Below are 19,542 nucleotides of genomic sequence, written 5' to 3'. Positions count from 1 at the left end.
CAATTTGGTAATAGCATTTCTCAGCTTTTACTTGGAGCTTGGCAAACAGTAAGTGCTTAATAATGCTTTTCCTTGTAATCTATGGGGAATAAGAGAATGCCTTCCAAGAAGGCTTCAGTCTACTCCCATCACAGACTCGCCACAAGATACCATGAAGAACCAGGCTCTATAAGGAATCATCTTAGGAAAACCTAAGACCTGAAAACCTGCTCTAAGAAACCACCAATACAGGACCTCCTTTTGTTTTGGTTCTTGGTTCCAATCCAGCCCTGCTCTTGGGGACCGTTCATAGTAGATGCCTGCACCTTCACTTGAAAGATCCAAAATGTTTGATGGAAATATGAGGAGGGCAAGCTTACTTTTAGGTGGGGCATCCAGCAAAACTTTATTCAGGAGCTCTTGGTAGCTGAGCTTGCAACAGCTTCAAACTCCCAGCTCCTAAATTCTTTACACCTCAGCCAATTTAGGTCCAAAAATATACGTATGTCTAAATCCTCTCAAGCAATCGGGTGACCCAGCATAGAGACATCTTCACCTACTGCAACTTGGGGCCATGCTCTGATATTCACATTCTCCCAGATTGGAGAAAAACTGAAGCAACTGGATGTTATAGCTCTTAATATAATTCAAAACAAAACATGACACAAAAGTACAGACAACTCATTAAGAACCACCATATTGGGTCTGATTCTATTAGACCATAAACCACACAGGGGCAGGGATTATGTCTTATCAAAACTTCACAGCTCCACCAGCAAACAGAGAGTAGCACTTAATAGATGTTTGTTATACTGTTCTGGCATTTTGATTCATGATTCTTCCAATCCGGTATTTCATCTCTGGCATCAATACCAAAGGTTGTTTTGAAGGATGCTGGGTGTATACTCTACACTAAACTAAGCTCAAAAGGTTAAAAACTTGCTGAAACTCCTTACCTCTTCCCCCACTTCCACTTTTACTTATATATTTTTTTATATTATAATATTTTATTCAACAAAAATTTGTTAAGTGACTTCTGTGGGCAAAGAAATGCATTAAAGATACCAAGATGGAAAAATGCTCAAGGTCCTTTCTCTCAAGCTTATTATAATCTAGAATTTGGGAGTAAAAATTGTATATAAAGTATAAAAGAAGGCATAGTCAAAGCCTAAAGCACTCCAAGAAAATCTGAGACGGATGAGATCATTTTCAGCTGGTGAACAGCCATCATCCTGGTCGAGGCCCTCATCATCTTTTAGCTGGACTCTGGTCCTGCCCCTGATTGGTCTCCCTATCTCAAAATTTCTCCCCCTCCAGCCTAGGCACTTAGGGAGGAAAATGGGTCTAGAGAAGAAAACTGGGGAGTCATCTGAATGGAAGCAATCAACAGGAGCCAGGGTAGAGAATGTGTTCTTCAAAAAACAGCTTAAAGAGAAAGAGGAGGACTGAGAAACACCCACTCTTTGAGATGAGATGGGAAGAGGAGGCAGCTCAACCTGGAAAGCTGACTTTGGAGTGGTTAGACAGGTTTAAGAAGACAATGAGAAGAAAGCAGTATCTTGAAAGCCTGAGGAGGAGAGAATTATGGGGGGTAGGGGGGCAATAGTGGAGGAAAACTGAGAAAAGGCAGTAAGTTCATGGATGTCTTAGGAAAGGGTTGTTTCAGTGGCAATGGAAGCCAGATTAAAGGAGACTAGAGTTCAAGGGGTTGTGTGGAAGTGAAGGTGGGGAGTGTAGGCTGTTTTTTCTGGACATTTAGCAGCAAAGGGGAAGAAAGAGGAAGACAGTTCAAGAGAAGTGGCTTCAATCTTTTCAGTAATGTCATATGAGATCACTTGCTGAGAATGAAAAGTATGGGGTTGGAGGTGGGAGCCAGAAGAGAAAGGAGGTTTATCCTCATCACTGTGGAGAGCAAGGCAAGGTAGTCAGTCAAAGGCTGACCAGCAAATTATATAAATCCTTCTGAAACTTATTTACATTTCTTGAGTGGTCATCATGAAGCGATGAAAGATAAAGAAACTAACACATGTAATAAATGTCTGCCTGCTTGATTGATGCATTCGATTACAGCAACAGAAACATTAACCAAGAGGATGAGGCTGCTATGTGATAACAGAATAGATTAATGCCCTCCCATCCAGAGAGAGATGTAATCCATTTAAAAATCATAAAGGGTAGGACTTAAGTGAACACAGCCTTTCACCATGCCCCAGAATTAAGAAAATCCCTTAATTCCAGTGATAAGAGCACCTGTGAAATAAAACACACCCTCCCTTCCTTCTTGGCAGAGGTGGAGAACCATGGGTGGAACATTCCAGGTCCTGTCAAATTTGATTGATGTGTTGGTTTGTTCTGCAGAATTGCTTTTTCTTCCCCCTCTTTCTTCTTTGTTACCAACTCTATATCTATGATCTTATGATGCCTCACTGTGGGGGGTGGGGTGGGGGGAATATTCAGAAATGAAAGTCATATGAAAATACAAGATATCAGCAAATGCTTTAAAAAGAAAAACACCTCTTGAATGACGTAAACTTGGAAAAAATACAAATAATGCTTTTCTAAGTGCTGCATGAAAATGTAGCATTTGGTACCTCCAAAAGGTGGTATTAGTGGAAAATAGATTCCAAAAGGTCTAAGATTAATTTCATGGATGTCAAGACCACAATATGCTATGAACTAAAACTACATATTGAGGGTACCCATACTCGCTTCTGGAGCATTTATACTAGTTACCATAGATTCAGACCTGAAGGAACACCTAAAAGCCATCTAGTCTAACCCCTTCATTTTACAAATGAAAAATACATGTAAAATTATTTACCCATAAATATAAATTACTTGCCCAAGTTAACACTGGCAGTAAGGGTAATTAGAACCCAGGTCCATAGACTCTAACTTCGGTGTTCGGTACTACGGATGTCCTTCCACAAAACAAAAATCAGTGTGTCAGAGCACCAGGCTGATAAAACCAAGAATCTGATCCAATACAACAATTCTTATGTTCTTCCAGAGGCAAGTTTGAGAAAGGGATGTTCCTTTATCACCCAAAAGGCCACATTCCCAGCAAGCAATCCAAAACTAGCACTTCTTATTACAGTATGAGCTAAAGGCAAGGCTGAATGCAAAATGAAGTGTGGCTATTGTTCATGACAACAAAAACTCCTGGGGCAAGAGAGGAATGAAGTTTCATTGGGTATTTTATGGAAAGGCCCTCAAATATCCATAATGCCTTGACATCACTGAGAACCCCATCCTGGTTTAGAAGGGAAATCAAAGTGGAAGGAAAACTAAAAATGATTTCCCCATTCTTATTCTCAAAAGACAAACAGGACATGGTGAAAAAAGAGACTTTGATTGTTTAGATAACAGGTCAACATATGGGAACTGATCTACTCAAAATTAAATTCAGGCTTTTGTGTTTCTCCTAAAAGTTACAAGAAAACAATGTCTAAACCAGAGGAATATGCTTATTGTGCTCAATGTAGCAAGGCTATGAGGTCTGGAATTTGAAGGATAAGAAAAGTAGAGATTATAAGGTATTTAGAAAACATTTTTAAATTTTGAAAACAATTAACCCAACCATCGTTGAACTTGTAACAGTAAAGGTAGGGAAAACTTTAGTCTTTGGGCTGGGAGATACACTAAGCAGTTTATACCTGGTCAATTCTTGTGTTAAAGGTATGCTTGAGGTACACATTCCCACACCTCCCTCATCCTCATCCCCTTTATCCCTTCACATTAATTCAAAGCAAAGATCAAGGGAAATTAAGCTACAAAGAACCACAGTCAGGGTAATAGCTAACATCTTAGGAATAGCAGAGCTTTCTGAAAAGCTGCTTGGAAATCACTCTTCTAGAGGGGAATAAATGAGTGGTCAATGGGGAGCTTGGTAAGGTCATCCCACTGTTGTTTATTCAATGACATCCCAAGTGATGTCTTGAAGTGAGGCAGAGTTGCACAAAGAGCCATCCCAGTGGGGTTTAAGGGATTACAACTCGAATTAAAAGCCAGAACTGAGAACCAGAATAAGTCTGTGTGAAACTGAATGGCTGGATAAACGGTAGTGAATGAATGTAATGAAGTACTGTTGTGCAGAAAGAAATGACAAATGAGGAATTCAGAGAAATACTGGGAAAGTTGTATGAACTGATGTAGAGTGAAACAGGGAGAACCAAAAGAACATACACAATTGCTATAATATAAATGGAAAGACCATTCAAAAAAAGCTGAATTAGGTCCTTGAAAAAACAGTCATAGTCCCCCAGTATAAAAAATGAAACTTATGCCTCCCTCCTCTCAGAGGTGTGGGGTGCCCAGGAAGAATGCTGTGCAGTCAGATAGCCAGTTACCTGGTGCTTTTGCTTCATTGTTTTTTTTGTTATACAGGGACGGTTCAATTAAGAAGAGGAGAGGGGAAATGGTGGAAACGATTTTTTAAAAACTTTAAAAAACCCTCAATTCCTTGAAGATTGAGGCATTTTCTTAATTCATTTCTGCATTGCCCTCAAGATCAAGAACAGTTCTTAGGGCATGGAGACTGGCTGAGATTTCATCACTTTCCTCAAGGATGAGGAAAATTCCCTCTACCAAGGCAGTTCAGAACCTTCCTGGCAATTTATAGTCTTAGAGTGTCCCCTAGGGCCCAGAGAGGTTAAGTAGCACACCTAGATGGCCAGTCAAGGTTGAACTAAATTAAATTTCTCTTCGTCTCAAGGCCTTACCTCAGAAGGCTTCTTTTCCTTCCTTTTTCCTCCTCCCATCCCAGTATTGGAGGGGATATTCTACTATCTTCCTATGCTTCTTCCCTGACCCCCTCAAATAGTAGGGGACCCCTGCATGCCTTTGCTCACATCCTGGAATGGGGGAAGGGGAGAATTCCTTCAATAAAGTTAACTGAAGAAGAAAATATCTACCAAGGGCCTTACATCTATTTCCTCATTTGAGCCTCACAACAACTGTGTGAGGAAGGTGGTGTAGGAATTGTCCCCTTTTTACAGATGAGATTCCCTAAGTTCAGTAAAGGTGAGGTGATCAGGCCCTGGTTAGTTAGTGTCTGAGATGGGATTTGTTCACATGCTTTCCTAGCTGGAAATTCAGCCCTTGATCCTTTCCATTGAAATCTCCCAAAAGGTCTACTTTCTCAGTCCCCTGGGAGAAGATATACCAACTCAGACTCAATCAATCAATCCACAAGCATTTATTAAAAACTTACTAAATGTCTGGTGGTACAGGGTCATCAGGGAGCAAAATCAACCCCTACTTCAAGGAGCTAACATTCTATCCCATAAGATTTGGTATGTTGTCTCATTATTGTCATTCTCTTGAATGAAATTGTTGACTGTTTCTATGATTTCTAAGGAGCTAACATTCTAGTAAGTGCAGCTTTAGAACCACAAAGGACCGTAAAGATCATTGCACCAGGGGTTTTTAACTAGGATCCATGGATAGATTTCAAGGATGAACTTGGATGGAAAAAAAAAATTTTGTCTTTGAATGTAGGTAACAAATATCCTGAGAAGAGGTCCACAGGCTTATTAAACAAGACAATGTTTGTAAAAGTGTGTGGCACAGAGCCTGGCACATAGTAGATGCTTAACAAATGCTTATTTATCAACCAGTATGCCAAAAGCGTCCATGACACAAAAAAGGGTTGAGAATCCTGTTCCAGTCCAACAACTTCATTTTATTAAAGCGCTAAGGGGTTTGCCCAAGATCACACATGTAGCAGAAGGCAGTGCCAGGATTTTAACCCAAGTTCCAACTCCACATGTAGTACCCTTTGCACTTCACTACGATGCCTCCGAGCAAGCTGGGCTCCTTCCCAGACCCTGACACAGAAGGGTCCTCCAAGGCATGGGGGCAAGCTTTCAATCCCTGAATACTTTTCCTTCTCCCAGACCTCTTCCACCCCTGCATTTGACACTGTTGCCCATTCATAACATTTCAGTTAGATCATCCTCTCCACTGGGATACTCTCCTCTCTTGGCTTTCCCATCTGTTCAGCTCTTACTCTGGATCACTGCCTGTAAGTGTACCCCAAGGCTCTCTACCAGGCCCTCTTCCTTCCCTCCCTCCCAATGACCTTATCAGCTCCCTTAAGTTCAATTCTCTCCAGGCAGATGACCCCTAGTCCACTCCTGATCACCAAGTAACTATTGGATATTTCCTAATGAATGTGCTGTTGGTACTTCTGACTCAAAATAGAACTCATCTTTCCTTCCAAATCCCACCCGTTTCCCAAAGTCCTTATTTCTCTTAAGGACACCACCAGCCTTCTAGTCATCCAGGTTACAAACTGCTCAGCCTGGCATTTAAGGCCCTTCCAAGTCCACCTCTGGCCTACTTCTCTAGGCTCCCTTCCAGCTTGCTAGGTTTCAGCCAAACTGACCTAATCACCTGCTCTTCCCATCTTCTGTCTGGGTGCCTTTGCACAGTTCCCCCCACCTGGAGTGGCTCCCTTCTCATCTGCAAGTCTTGGAATTCTTGGCCTCCTGGGCTCATTCACCATATCCTACAGGAGGCATTTCCTAACTTCCTCCCTCCAGTGGCTAGCACCTACAGCTATGGCACAGCAGGTACCTGGTATGTCTTTTGTTTTTATTTTTCCGAGTAGTTTCCCAGTTAGAATGTAAATTCTTTGAAGGCAGAGACTGGCTTTTTTTTTTTAATCCTTTGTATTCCCATACAGTAGGCACTTAATGACTGCGCAGCCAGTCAACAAGCACTTACTGTTTACATATTATATGTCTACAGCATAGTGGAGACAAAGCTGGCCTGAGTTCTAAGCCCGCCTCTGATGCATACTGACTTCATGTTCCTGAAGTCAGTCAACCAACCTCTCAATGCTGCAGGCCTGGGGTGTCAAAGTGAAACAGAAACAGGGCCCACAGAAGGCTCCCTGAGCACCACATCCTGACTCAGAAAAGCAGGCATTAGTTTTACTGTATTTTTATTTTTTCAACCCTTTCCCAATTCCATTTTAATCTGCTTTGGGCCTAACACCTCTGCTCCCTGCAACTCTCTAAAACCTGTCAGTGGAAGAGAAGGTGCTGCCCTGCTCCGCCAGAGCTTTCCCCTCTGGGGGTTCCCCTATCAATGAAATCCCACGTCCAGCTTCTAGGCCTATGTGCCACGCACCGTGCTAGGTGGGAAGGACACAAAGAAGGTGGAGAACCACATCTGCCCTCAAGGAGCTCTCCTTCTAAGGCGGAGGGGGCGGACAACGTGTAAACAACCAGGGACATACAGGAGAGGACAAGGAAGGTAACCTCAGTGTGGACTGGGGGAGGGGAGAACCTAGGGAAGCCAAAGAAAAGACTTCTCGGATGGATACTGTAGCAGATGAAAGAAAAAGCCTCCTCTTCGGTTCAAGACCGGGCGATCCCTTGGATGCTGTGCCCCTTTTCTAAATGTTTGTTTCCATGGCAAGGATGCTCTATCAGAGGGTCCCTGGTGGTGCGCCTGGCTCCTCCTGCAGCCCCCAACTCTGATCCACACGGAGGTGGACCCTGGCTCCTTCCTTGACCTCTGACCTGGGAATGGATCCTCCAGTAACACCCGCAGAGGGGGAGGGGTCTGCAGCCGCACGGGGGTCTGGCCTCGGAAGCAGAGGTGGGGGAGGGTCGCCCAGCAGCCCCTCTGCACGCTTCCACGGCTCTGGGGCCGGAGGGCCTGGGTTCGAATCCTCGGGCAGAGAGGATCAAAGGAGAGCTCCCTGCTACAACGCTGCGCGCGGGGCCTGGCACGTAGTAGGCGCTGCCCGAACGCTTGCTCCCCCCCTGCCTCCCCATCCTGGCTCTGACGCGGCCCCCCCGGGTGACCTTGGGCCGGCTCCCCGACCTCAGTTTCCTCCCCTGTAACAAGGCCTCATCGGCCCTGAGCTCCCCGCCAGGCACCGGGCCCCCGGCCGGGGCAGCTCCGCGCTCGGCCCGCTCGCTGCCCGGCCCTGCCTCGCCCTGCCTGGGCCCGGGGCGCGCGAGCTCCGCGGGGGCTCGCTCCGGGGGCTGTGGCCGGGCCAGGGCGGGGCGGGGACGCGCGTGCCGAGGCGGGAGGGCGGGCGGGGGCCGGGCCGGGGGCGCGCGCGGCCTGCCTCTCTCCCTCCCCCCCTCGGGGCTCGCGCGGCCCCGCCGGCGGCGGCGGCGGTCACGGCGGCCGCGGCAGCGTCGCCTCGTCGCTCCCCCGCCCCCGTCACCCCCCCCCCCGCGGCGCCGCGACGTCCGCTCGCTCCCCCGGCGGCGGCACGCACGGGGCGTGGGGAGGCGCCCGCGGAGGCAGCCCCCCCGCCTCTCGCCTCCCCTCCCCCTCCGCGCTCGCCTCGCCTCCCCTCCCGCCGCGTGGCCCCCGCTCCCGCCTCCACCCCCCACCCCCGCCGCAGCCCGCGCGCCCACCCCTCCCCCCTCCTCCTCCTCACCGTCTCCGGCGGGCGGGCGGCGGGCGGCGAGTTCGGGAGGCCGACGGAGCATGCGCAGAAACCGCCGCTGCCGCAGCCACCAGCGCCGCCAGTCCGGGCTTCAACACTTCCGGCCGCCGCCAGGGAGCTAGCGCCTTAAAGGGGCCGTGGCCCTATTTGGGGCCTTCCCGCGAGAATGCTCCCTTCCTCCTCCCTCCTCCCTCCTCCCACTCTGGACTACTCCCTGCGGCACTGACCGGCGGAGCCGGGCGCTCGGTACTGGCCCACCTGGATGCCTCCGCAGGACACCCACGCGCACAGCTGCGGCCCTCACACACACACACACACGCACGACACTCCAGCGTCCACAGCACACTCTGCAAAAACCCAGCCCCGCATGTGCGCACCCACCACGCACCGTCCAGCGCGCACTAGCAGGCTGGCAACCTGCAAAAGCCCCCCGACATATGCCCACCACCGCAACACCGAGCGTTCCTGCACACGCGCTGCACGCAAGGCCCTCTCCGGCACGGACAGGACACACAGACGCTCCAGCACGCGCCGGCATGCCACACACACGCGCACACACTACAGCGGGCACGGCGTGCTGCCCAGCACCGCCCAGACAGCGGGTGTGAGACGCGGACCTGCTCCGGGCACAGGGTTGCAAGGCCAGTCCGTACCGTGTGCTAGCGCACGGTGCACCGGGGGTGCTCCCACAGGGGCAGGACTGACACGCACACGTACAACAGACCACAGACAGCCAGACTGACAGCCGGGCTGGCGTCTCGTCGAAGCAGCAGGTACGAGTGTGTCGCTTGGTTCTCACTTATCCGGTTCATGAATCACACAGGCTTTGCCTCCTCTCGGACCTTTGCTGGATGTTCATCCAGGTCAAGCCCGCTACCTCTGGACATCCCACAGGGCTCTATCATGGGATCCTCCACTTCCTAGGATTCAGTTCCACAAACCTACACCTGTGAATGAGATGGGATGAGGATCCCAGTCAAGCAAGGACCACTAGACTGAGTTCTTTGAGATCTGAGACTGCCTTTGGCCTTTCTTTGTCATCCAGGTGCTTGGCATGCAGCTAGTGTTTAATAAATACTTGTTGGTAGTTGTGTTTGTCCTTCCTTCTCAGTGGACCATGACATCAGGGAGACGATGACATGACTTGGAGTTGACTTTCATTGAAGGGGGGGAGGGCCAGCGTCTCCCATTGCCTCCTGGGCCATCTCCAGTCATCCTGATGAATATCTGGCCACTAGGCCCAGGTGGTTCTGGAGGAGAAAGTGAGGCTGGTGACCTCCCACAGTCTTCCTCACTCAAATAGTTATTGACTGATTACTAAAGAAATTTTTGTGGTTGAGAGCCAAGCTACAAGGGTCTAGGTATTAGGCTATTAGTATGTGGTAGTAATCACTGTAAGAGTAGAAAGTGTTTGGGAGTTCTGAGAAAGGTCCCCTTCTTGGGGGGTGGGCAATGTTCAGAGAAGACTTCATGGGATGGCTTGGTGGATTGATCTTTTTGACAGGGATATGAATGAAAGTGCACTCTTTTTTGTTTGTTTGTTTAATTTAGCCCCTCTCATCAAAGTTTTGAAAGGAGAGAGTGTCTTTGGTTCACACAAGTCTGTTGTGAGAAGGTTAAGATTAGATTAGATCAGTGAAACCAAAGTGATGTCACTCAGTTAGTCCACAAGTATCTACTTGCTTATTAGATACCAATCCATCAGGTCTTTTCCAAAGATTGTCCCCTCTTATCCTAATTCTTTCACTTATCTTCAGTCTCTTTGTCTACTGGCTGCTTCCCTTCTGCCTACAAGCATGCCCATATCTTCGTCTTTCTTTAAAAAACCTCATTTGGTCCATCCATCACCATTCATTCTCATTTCATATCTTTCCCCTGTTTTGTGGTTAAACTCCTTCAGAAGGTTGACTATAATAGATGCTGCCTCTTCCCTTCCTCTCACTCTGTTCTTGACTCTCTTAATACTCTAGTTTCTGATCTCATCATTCTACCTAAAGTGCTCTATCCAAAATTACCAATTATCTCTTAACTGTTTCATCTAATGGTATTTTCTTAGTCCTCACTCCCCTCAACCTCTTTGAAGCCTTTAACACTGTTACTCACCTTCTTCTCTCTAAGCTTTAATGACCCTACTCTTTTCCTTTCTATTTGACTGTTCCTTCTCAATCTGCTTTGCTGGATGTTCATCCAGGTCAAGCCCACTAACTCTGGACATCCCATAGGGCTCTATCATGGGATCTCTCAACTTCCTAGGATTCAATTATCATCTGTCTATGCTGATATTATTATCTATGCTGATGATTCTCAGATTGACTTATCCAGACAACCTTTCTTCTGACCTCTAGGCTCACAATTGTCTATTGGACATCTAGAACAGGATATCCCACAGACATCTTAAAATTCATTTGAGTTTAAACTCACCAAAATTGAACTTAATATCTTTTCCTCTAAACCTCCCTTCTTTATAACCTTCCTATTATTGTTGAAAATGCTACCACCCAAGGTGTCACTCCTCGCATTTACCACTCCCATGCCCAATCTGTTGCCAAACATCTCTTTTGTATCCCCCCTTCTCTCTTCAAAGCCACCATTATCATGATGGAGGCCCCATCACCTTGTACCTGTGGCAATAATCTGCTGATTGGTCCTCCCATCACAGAGCTCTCCTCATTTCAGTTCTTTCTCCACTCAGCCTTCTAAATGATCTTCTTGAAGCTTTGGTCACTTCTTTGTCATTCCTTTTTGCACTAAATTCCAGTAGCCCCTCATTATCTCCAGGATCAAATAGAAAGCCCTCTGACTTTTAAACCCCTATATAGTCCACCCCTACCTCCCGACCCAACCCCAGCCCCACCTTTCTAATATTCTTCCACCTTATATATACACACACACATATATATATATATATATATATATATATATATATATATATGTATATATATATATATAGACTCCAACCCCCATGTACACTGCAATCCAGTGACACTAGCTTCCTTGCTTCTGCCTAACACAAGACACTCTGGACGTTTAAAAAAATATTTATTTTGTTTTTCTAATTGTTACATTTGAATACTAAGCTATTTCCTTCCCAACCTTGTACTAGAGAAGGCTAACATCTTGGGGGCAGAGCCAGGATGGCAGAGTAGAAAGACACATATACTCTAGTGCTTCCTCCACCCCCACAGCCCACAAAATACCTGTAAAAATGACTCTCAACAAATTCTAGAGCAGCAGAAGCCACAGAACAACAGAGCAAAAGAGGTTTCCAGTCAAAGGTAACCTAGAAGGCCGACAGGAAAGGTCTATCTCACGGGATGCCTGTGGCACTGGGAGGAATAGGACCTGAACAGACCTCCAGGGCAGAGTTCCCAGCAGGGAGGGTCCCAGATACCTCAACCCACAAGCAACAAAGAAAGCTCCAAAGGTCAGTGTGGGAGGGCTTTCCCAGCTGGGTGAGAGGGAAACGGAGTTCCTCCAGCAATAGCCCCAGGCGAAGGCAGCAACAGCAGCAGCATACTACAGGCATCTACCATGGCCAGGAAGCAACCTGGGTTCATTATCCAGACAACTCAGCTTAAAGCATCTAGCAGTAGGGAGCAGCTGATTTAAACCTCAGCCCTGAGTGACAGCCCCACCTCCACCCAAAGTCCCAGGGAATGAAGCAGCTGAGTCAAATCTCAGCCTTGAACATGATCCTGGGGAGAGGAGGGGTAATAGGACCATCCTCTTGACAAAGGATTTAGAAGTCAAGTAACTGACTGGGAAAATGCCCAAAAAAGGGAAAAAAAGTAAGACCATAGAAGGTTACTTTCTTGGAGAACAGGTGTCTCCTCCCATCCTTTCAGATGAGGAAGAACATGGCATACTGTCACAGGAAGTCAAGGCCCCTGCCTCCAGGGCCCCCAAAGTGAACTTAAACTGAGCTCAGGCAATAAAAGAACTTAAAAAGTGAGTTAGCAGCTTGCTAAAGGAGAACCAAAACAATGCTGAGGAAAATAACACCTTTAAAAAGAGGCTAACTCAATTGGAAAAAGAGGTCCAAAAAGCCAGTGAGGAGAAGGAGGCTTTAAAAAGCAGAATTAGCCAAATGGAGGAGAAGGTTCAAAAGCTCACTGAGCAAAGTAGTTCTTTGAAAGAGAGAACTGAGCAGGGAAATGAATGATTATGAGATAAGTCAAGCAGTTAAAAAACAAAACCAAAACTTTGAAAAAATAGAAGATAATGGGAAACATCTCATTGGAAAAATGACTGACCTGGAAAATAGATCCAGGAGAGACAATTTAAAAATTATGGGACTACCTGAAAGCCATGATCAAAAAAAGAGCCTAGACATTGTCTTCCATGAAATTATCAAGGAAAACTGGGCTGATATTCTAGAACCAGAGGGCAAAATAAATATTGAAAGAATCCACCAATCACCTCCTGAAAGAGACCCGAAGAGAGAAACTCCTAGGAATATTGTGGCCAAATTCCACAGTTCCCAGGTCAAGGAGAAAATACTGCAAGCAGCTAGAAAGAAACAATTCGAGTATTGTGGAAATACACTCAGGATAACAAAATTGTGCATACCTTTTGACCCAGAAATATTGCTTCTGTGACTGTATCCCAAAGAGATCATAAAAATGGGAAAGGGTCCCACATGTACAAAAATATTTATAGTAGCTCTCTTTTTGATGGCCAAAAACTGGAAATCAAGGGGATGCCCATCAGCTGGGGAATGGCTGAACAAAATTGTGGTATATGAATGTAATGGAATACTATTGTGCTATAAGAAATGATGAACAGGAAAACTTCAGAGAGGCCTGGAAGGATGTGTATGAGCTGATGCTGAGGGAAAGGAGCAAAAACAGGAGAACTTTGTACACAGCAACAACCACAGTGTGTGAGGAATTTTTCTGGTAGACTTAGCCCTTCACAGCAATGCAAGGACCTAAAAAATTCCCATTGGACTCTGAGGCAAAATGCCATCCACATCCAGAGAAAGAACTATGGAATTGCATTGCAGAATGAAGCAGACTATTTTCTCTTGTGTTTTGTTTTAGTTTGATTTGGTTTTTCTCATGGTTTCTCCCATTCATTTTAATTCTTCCATGCAACATGACTAAGGTGAAAATGTATTTAATAAGAATGTATGTGTAGAACTCATATAAGATTGCATGCTGTCTCAGAGAGGGAGAGGGAGAAAATCTAAGATTTATGTGACTATAGAAAACTGAAAACAAATAAATTAATTAATAAGAAAGAAAGAATAATTTTTAAAAAAAGAAAACAAAGGACAAACACAATACAGGGTCCTATCTAAAATCCTCCCTTCTATAAGGAACCATTTCTCGGTGTCCCTTGATGCCTTCCCTTTCTTCATTATTTCCAATTGATCCTATTTGTACATAGTTGTTGGCACACTGTCTCCCTCATTATGCTAAGAGCTCCTTGAAAGCAGAGACTGTCTTTTACCTTTCTTTGTACCCCCAGCACTTAGCACAGTTCTACTTAATAAAGGTTTACTGACTGACTGACAAACCAGAAAATAAAAAACAAAGAAACAAACAAAACACAACCCAGTCCCTGCTCTCAAGGAGTTTACATTCTAAGTGGGGAGGGGGGGAACAACATGTACAGAAGGAAGTTTATACAAAAAACACACACAAAAGATACATAGTACATTAGAGGGGAGGGCACTAGCAGCTGAGACCAGGAAAAGCATTCTGAAAAAAGGGGCCTTGGGAATGGTTCTTGAGGGAGCCAGGGATTCTGAGAGGCAGAAGTGAAGAGGGAGAACATCTTAGGCAGCAGGGGCCAAAGCCAGGATACAGACTGGGAGATGGGCATTGGAACTTGGTCTGTGAGGAAACTCAAATGGGCTGAAGCCTGTAGAAAAGATAAATGGAGGGGCATGTGTAAGAAAACTGGAAAGACAGGAAGGGACAAGTTTGCAAAGATCTTAAAAAACCACAGAGGGCATAGGGTACGTTCAGGGAAGATTAGCATCTCTGGTGGGAGGGATGCCCATCCACCTTTGGTGTTTCCCCTGATTCACCCAACTCTGTCCTATGGCCCCAAGAAGCTGTAGCATGCCCAGCAGCCACATCACAGTAAACTCATTTCAGTGGACGGGCTAAACTAGGTTAAGGGTAACTGAGGGGTTTCAGACCCTTTGGAGGATTGGGGGAAAAGGGGGGGGGGTCTGCCTCAAGCATGTAAACTCTTCCCTCAGAGGAATGGATAGATGAGAACAATTTGTTCCAGCAGTCATGAAAGCAGCTAAGTGCTGTGTAACACTTAGAACTTTGTTTTACATCAAAGATGCCTAGGTCATTCACTGCATCCCAAGCCATCACCAGTCATCTTGATTTTTTCTTGCCGTTGAACTGTGATGAATCTGGAAAACAGGGATGCAGGTGATTTTGCTGACTCGTTTAAATCCAATTTATGCGTCAACAAAAATACATCATCCATATTTAATTCTAGAGGTTATAGGAAATCACAGTTATTTATTGAGTAGAGGGTGAAGTGGTCAGACCCTACACTGTAAGAAATCCACTTTGAGAGGCATGTGGAGGATATATTGTAGAACTGAGAGGCTTGAGACACCTTTGAAAGTCTGTTCCAAACAAGAAGCAATGAGGGCCTGAATTAGGGTGACAGTTTGGTTACTGGAGAGAAAGGGACATATACAAGAGCTGTTGAGGGGAAAGAAGTCAAGTCAACAAGCATTTAGTAAGATCCTACTATGTGCCAGGCACTGTGCTAGTTATTGTTTGTCCTTCATCCTTGAAGAGGACCGGTGACATCACTAGGGATACCCAGACGTAAATAGTTCCTGCTCTCAACAAGTTTGCACTCTAAGGTGGAAAGGCAGGTACAACTTGGCAAACACCTACGTACAAACAAAATATACAGGATAAATTGGTGATCATGTTCCGGGAGGTGATTGGCTACCGCTGGAGGTGATTGGGTAGGGGAATGACATGGCCAGGCTTGTGCTTTAGGAAGATGACTTGGATAGATGAGAAGAAAATATGCAGGAGGGAGGAGAGACTTGAAGCAGGAGGCAAACCAGAAGGTAATGAGACCTGCCCCAAGGTGTTAGTGCTGCTAAAGGAAAGAAGAGACTATGTAAGAGAGTGTTCCAAAGATAGAAATAGCTCTAAGCAAAGGGAAGTCATGGTGATGAGCACCTGGAAGGCTGAGAGGAGAGAGGCCAGGGAGCTAGGGAGCCAGAGCAGTGAACTGACTGCCATCATTTTCAGTTGTGTCAAATTCTTTGTGACCCCATTTGGCAGAGATACTGATGTGGTTTGCCATTCCTTCTCCAGCTTATTTTATGGATGAGGAAACTGAGGCAAAGAAAGTGAAGCGACTTGCCCAGGGTCACATAGCTAGTAAGTGTCTGAGGCCAGATTTGAACACAGGTCCTCCTGGCTCCAGGGCTAGTGCTCTATCCACCTCACCACCTAGCTGCCCATCCAATTCAAAAAGAGGGCTGAGTTTTAGGGGAGAGATAATGAGTTCAGTTTTGGATGTGCTGAATTTAACACACCCATGAGACTTATGGTTTGAAATGTCCAATAGGCAGGTAATGATGCAGGACTAGCTTGAGAAAGAGACTAGGGCTAAATATGCAGATCTGAGAGTCATCTGTGTAGAGATGATAATTCAGTGTGTGGAAGAGTATAGAGGGAAAAAAGAGGAGAGGATTGGGAGTCACTCCTATGAGGAGGGTGGGACATGGATGAAAAACTAGCCAACGAGACAGAGAATGAACAGTCCAAGAGGCAGGAGGAAATCCAGGAGAGAGCAGTGTAGTGGATGCCTAGATAGAAGAGCTCCAGGTCATTAAACCTGGCAATTAGGGCATCAGTGGTAACTTTAGTGCAAACAGTTTCTGTTGAACGAAGAGGTTTAGATATATTGTCGAAAGTTTAGAAGAGAATTAGAGGAAAGGAAGTGGAGGCACCTGGCATATAAAGTATTTTCAAAGTCTTGCTAAGGTGAGAGTGGAGAATGGGGAGATGACAGAGGATAATGGCTTGTGGGAATGGTAAGATCAAGTGAGAGGTTTGTTTTTTTTAAAACATTTTTATTTTGTTAAATATTTCCCAATCAGACATAAATCTTTTTATCATCAATTTTTAAAAATTTTGAGTTCCAGGTGAGAGATTTTTTTTCAAAAAAATATTATTTTAAACTTAAGTATATAATAAGAAAATAAAAAGAAACCTATAATAAACAAACACAATAGGAAGAGAAAAAAATAGCATTGTCATGTGTGGAGCAGAATGTAAGAGAGGCTTCAAAATATACAACAGTGAATTTCCTTTTCAAAAAAGCCTATAATAACTAATAATAATAACAGTAACAAAAATAAAACACTCAGTGTTCATAGTTGTCCACCTTTGCTTCCTTATAAGTTTTCTTTTTTCTCTACTGTATACCTTTCACTTTGTTCTTTTTTTCCCTTTTTCCTTCCCCCCCAAGAAGGCTACAGTTAAGTGCAGATAAATATATATGCACACACATACACATATACACACAAAAGACATATATGCATACCTATACATACATACACTTACATGTACATATACTTAGATATCTGTAATCATATTCATATACAGACATATACATTCATGTGCATCTGTGTAAGACTATACTTATTTGTCCTCTGTTTCTCTGAGGGTAAATAACCTCTTCCTTCATACATCTGAGTCTTTCCATATTTTTCTAAGTCCACCAACTCATCATTTCCTTTACTACAGCGAGATTCCAACAGTATACCACCTAGTTCTTTTAAACAGTATAAAACGATATTTATTAACATGGCTGACATACAGTATAGTTTCCTTATTTTTCTGTTTTGATTAAGTCTATTTTAGCTTTAACTTTCTCTGAGATCATAATTACTACCCTTGCTTTTTTTCCTAATAAATTCTATTCTCAATCTTTATTTTATGTTTATGTGTATCTCTTGTTTCCTAGGTAAGAGTTTTTTGATGGTGAAATGAACATGGGCATGTTAGCAGGTATAACCTGATTCCCACCCAAGGCAGGGAGAGGAGGAGCAGGCAGCATACTATGTGCAGAAGGAGAATGACTGCACATTGGTGAAGAGAATGTAGAAGGGATGCTACATATTTGCACAGAGGTCAGCACTGGAAAGAATGAAAAGAGATACTGCAAACCTGTAGGTGAAGCCAGGTCATTGACATGTTTCTAATTTCCAGCTTACCTTCCTAGAGACTGCCAGAAGAGACCTCCTTTGGTGAGACTAGGTCTTTTCTCTTGATTCAGTTGAAGAACTCATTCACTTTTATATATTTTCTGGTGTAACTGTGGAACTGATACAATTTTTGTTTGATGTTTTGCTTGGATAAATAGATTTGCTATTTGTGATTGTCTTTTGTAAACTATCATTCAGTAGAAAGGACCTAGTAAGGGCTAATCTTACCACTTAAGTGCAACCAGGGAAACAGCTTTTGTTCTGAAAATTCCTATCCCTAGTTCAGAGATATTTGATTGGTATAGATAGATAGAAAACTAGCCTCATACCTTTATTAGAGACTGGAAGAAAGAGCTCCCCGCAAGAAAAGTTTTTGATTGCTCCCAGACTAGTGCACAGGCCAGGAGAGGAGTAAACTCTCCTCCCTTGATTGTGCCACCTTGGAGGAATTGAGAACTTACAGGTCCCTAGAGTATACCTTCCTCTTGACAAAAGACACAAATGTCAAGTAACTGGCTGGGAAAATGTCCAAAAAAGGGGAAAAAATAAGACTATAGAAGGTTACTTTCTTGGTGAACAGGTATTTCCTTCCATCCTTTTAGATGAGGAAGAACAAAGCATAACATCAGAAGACGTCAAGGCTTCTGCATACAAAACCTCCAAAATAAATATCCAGTGGTCTCAGGCCATGGAAGAGCTCAAAAAGGATTTTGAAAATCAAGGAAGAGAGGTGGAAGAAAAATTGGGAAGAGAAATGAAAGAGATGCAAGAAAATCATGAAAAGTGAGCCAACAGCTTGCTAAAGGAGACCCAAAACAATGCTGAAGAAAATAACACCTTTAAAAATAAGCTAACTCAATTGGAAAAAGAGGTCCAAAAAGCCAATAAGAAGAAGAATGCTATAAAAAGCAGAATTAGCCAAATGGAAAAGGAGGTTCAAAAGCTCACTGAAGAAAATAGTTCTTTCAAAATTAGAATGGAGCAGATGGAAGCTAATGACTTTATGAAAAACCAAGAAATTACAAAACAAAACCAAGAGAATGAAAAAATAGAAGATAATGTGAAATATCTCCTTGGAAAAACAACTGACCTGGAAAATAGATCCAGGAGAGACAATTTAAAAATTATGGGACTACCTGAAAGTCATGATCAAAAAAAGAGCCTAGACATCATCTTTCATGAAATTATCAAGGAAAACTGCCCTGATATTCTAGAATCAGAGGGAAAATAAATATTGAAAGAGTCCACCAATCTACCTGAAAGAGATCTGAAAAGAGAAACTCCTAGAAATATTGTGGCCAAATTCCAGAGTTCCCAGGTCAAGGAGAAAAATATTGCAAGCAGCTAGAAAGAAACAATTCGAATATTGTGGAAATACAATCAGGATAACACAAGATCTAGCAGCTTCTACATTAAGGGATCAAAGGGAGTGGAATAGGATCTTCCAGAAGTCAAAGGAACTATGATTAAAACCAAGGATCACCTACCCAGCAAAACTAAGTATAATACTTCGGGGGGAAAAAATAGTCATTCAGTGAAATAGAGGACTTTCAAGCATTCTTGATGAAAAGACCAGAACTGAATAGAAAATTTGACTTTCAAACACAAGAATCAAGAGAAACATGAAAAGGTAAACAGGAAAGAGAAATCACAAAGGACTTTCTAAAGTTGAACTGTTTACATTCCTACATGGAAAGATAACATTTGTAACTCTTGAGACTTTTCTCAGTATTTGGCTAGGTGGAGGGATTATACACACACACACACACACACACACACACAGACACATACACACACACACATATATATACAGAGAACACAGGTTGAGTTGAATAAGAAGGGATGATATCTAAAAAGGGGTGAGAGAGGAATATAATAGAAGGAGAATGAGAGAAATGGAATGGAGCAAAATATCTCATAAAAGAGG

General features: G+C 44.2%; 1 protein-coding gene across 5 annotated transcripts in view; it reads right to left on the bottom strand.

Moving 5' to 3' along the window:
* Positions 1-8,543, bottom strand: part of GMEB1 (glucocorticoid modulatory element binding protein 1) — a 45,778-nt gene extending 37,235 nt beyond the window's left edge. For 4 of the 5 annotated variants that reach the window (XM_072609593.1, XM_072609597.1, XM_072609596.1 and 1 more), the window contains exon 1: positions 8,390-8,543. The gene's annotated coding sequence lies outside the window, so the exon portion shown is untranslated. The remainder of the gene's footprint in view (positions 1-8,389) is intronic. The other variant, XM_072609599.1, reaches the window with a different exon arrangement.
* Positions 8,544-19,542: the final 10,999 nt, after the last annotated feature.

The sequence above is a fragment of the Notamacropus eugenii genome, chromosome 5 (genome assembly GCF_028372415.1).
Source record: "Notamacropus eugenii isolate mMacEug1 chromosome 5, mMacEug1.pri_v2, whole genome shotgun sequence".
NCBI lineage: Eukaryota > Metazoa > Chordata > Mammalia > Diprotodontia > Macropodidae > Notamacropus > Notamacropus eugenii.
The sequence above is the reverse complement of the archived record's forward strand: the minus strand, read 5'-3'. Positions and strand labels throughout refer to the sequence as shown.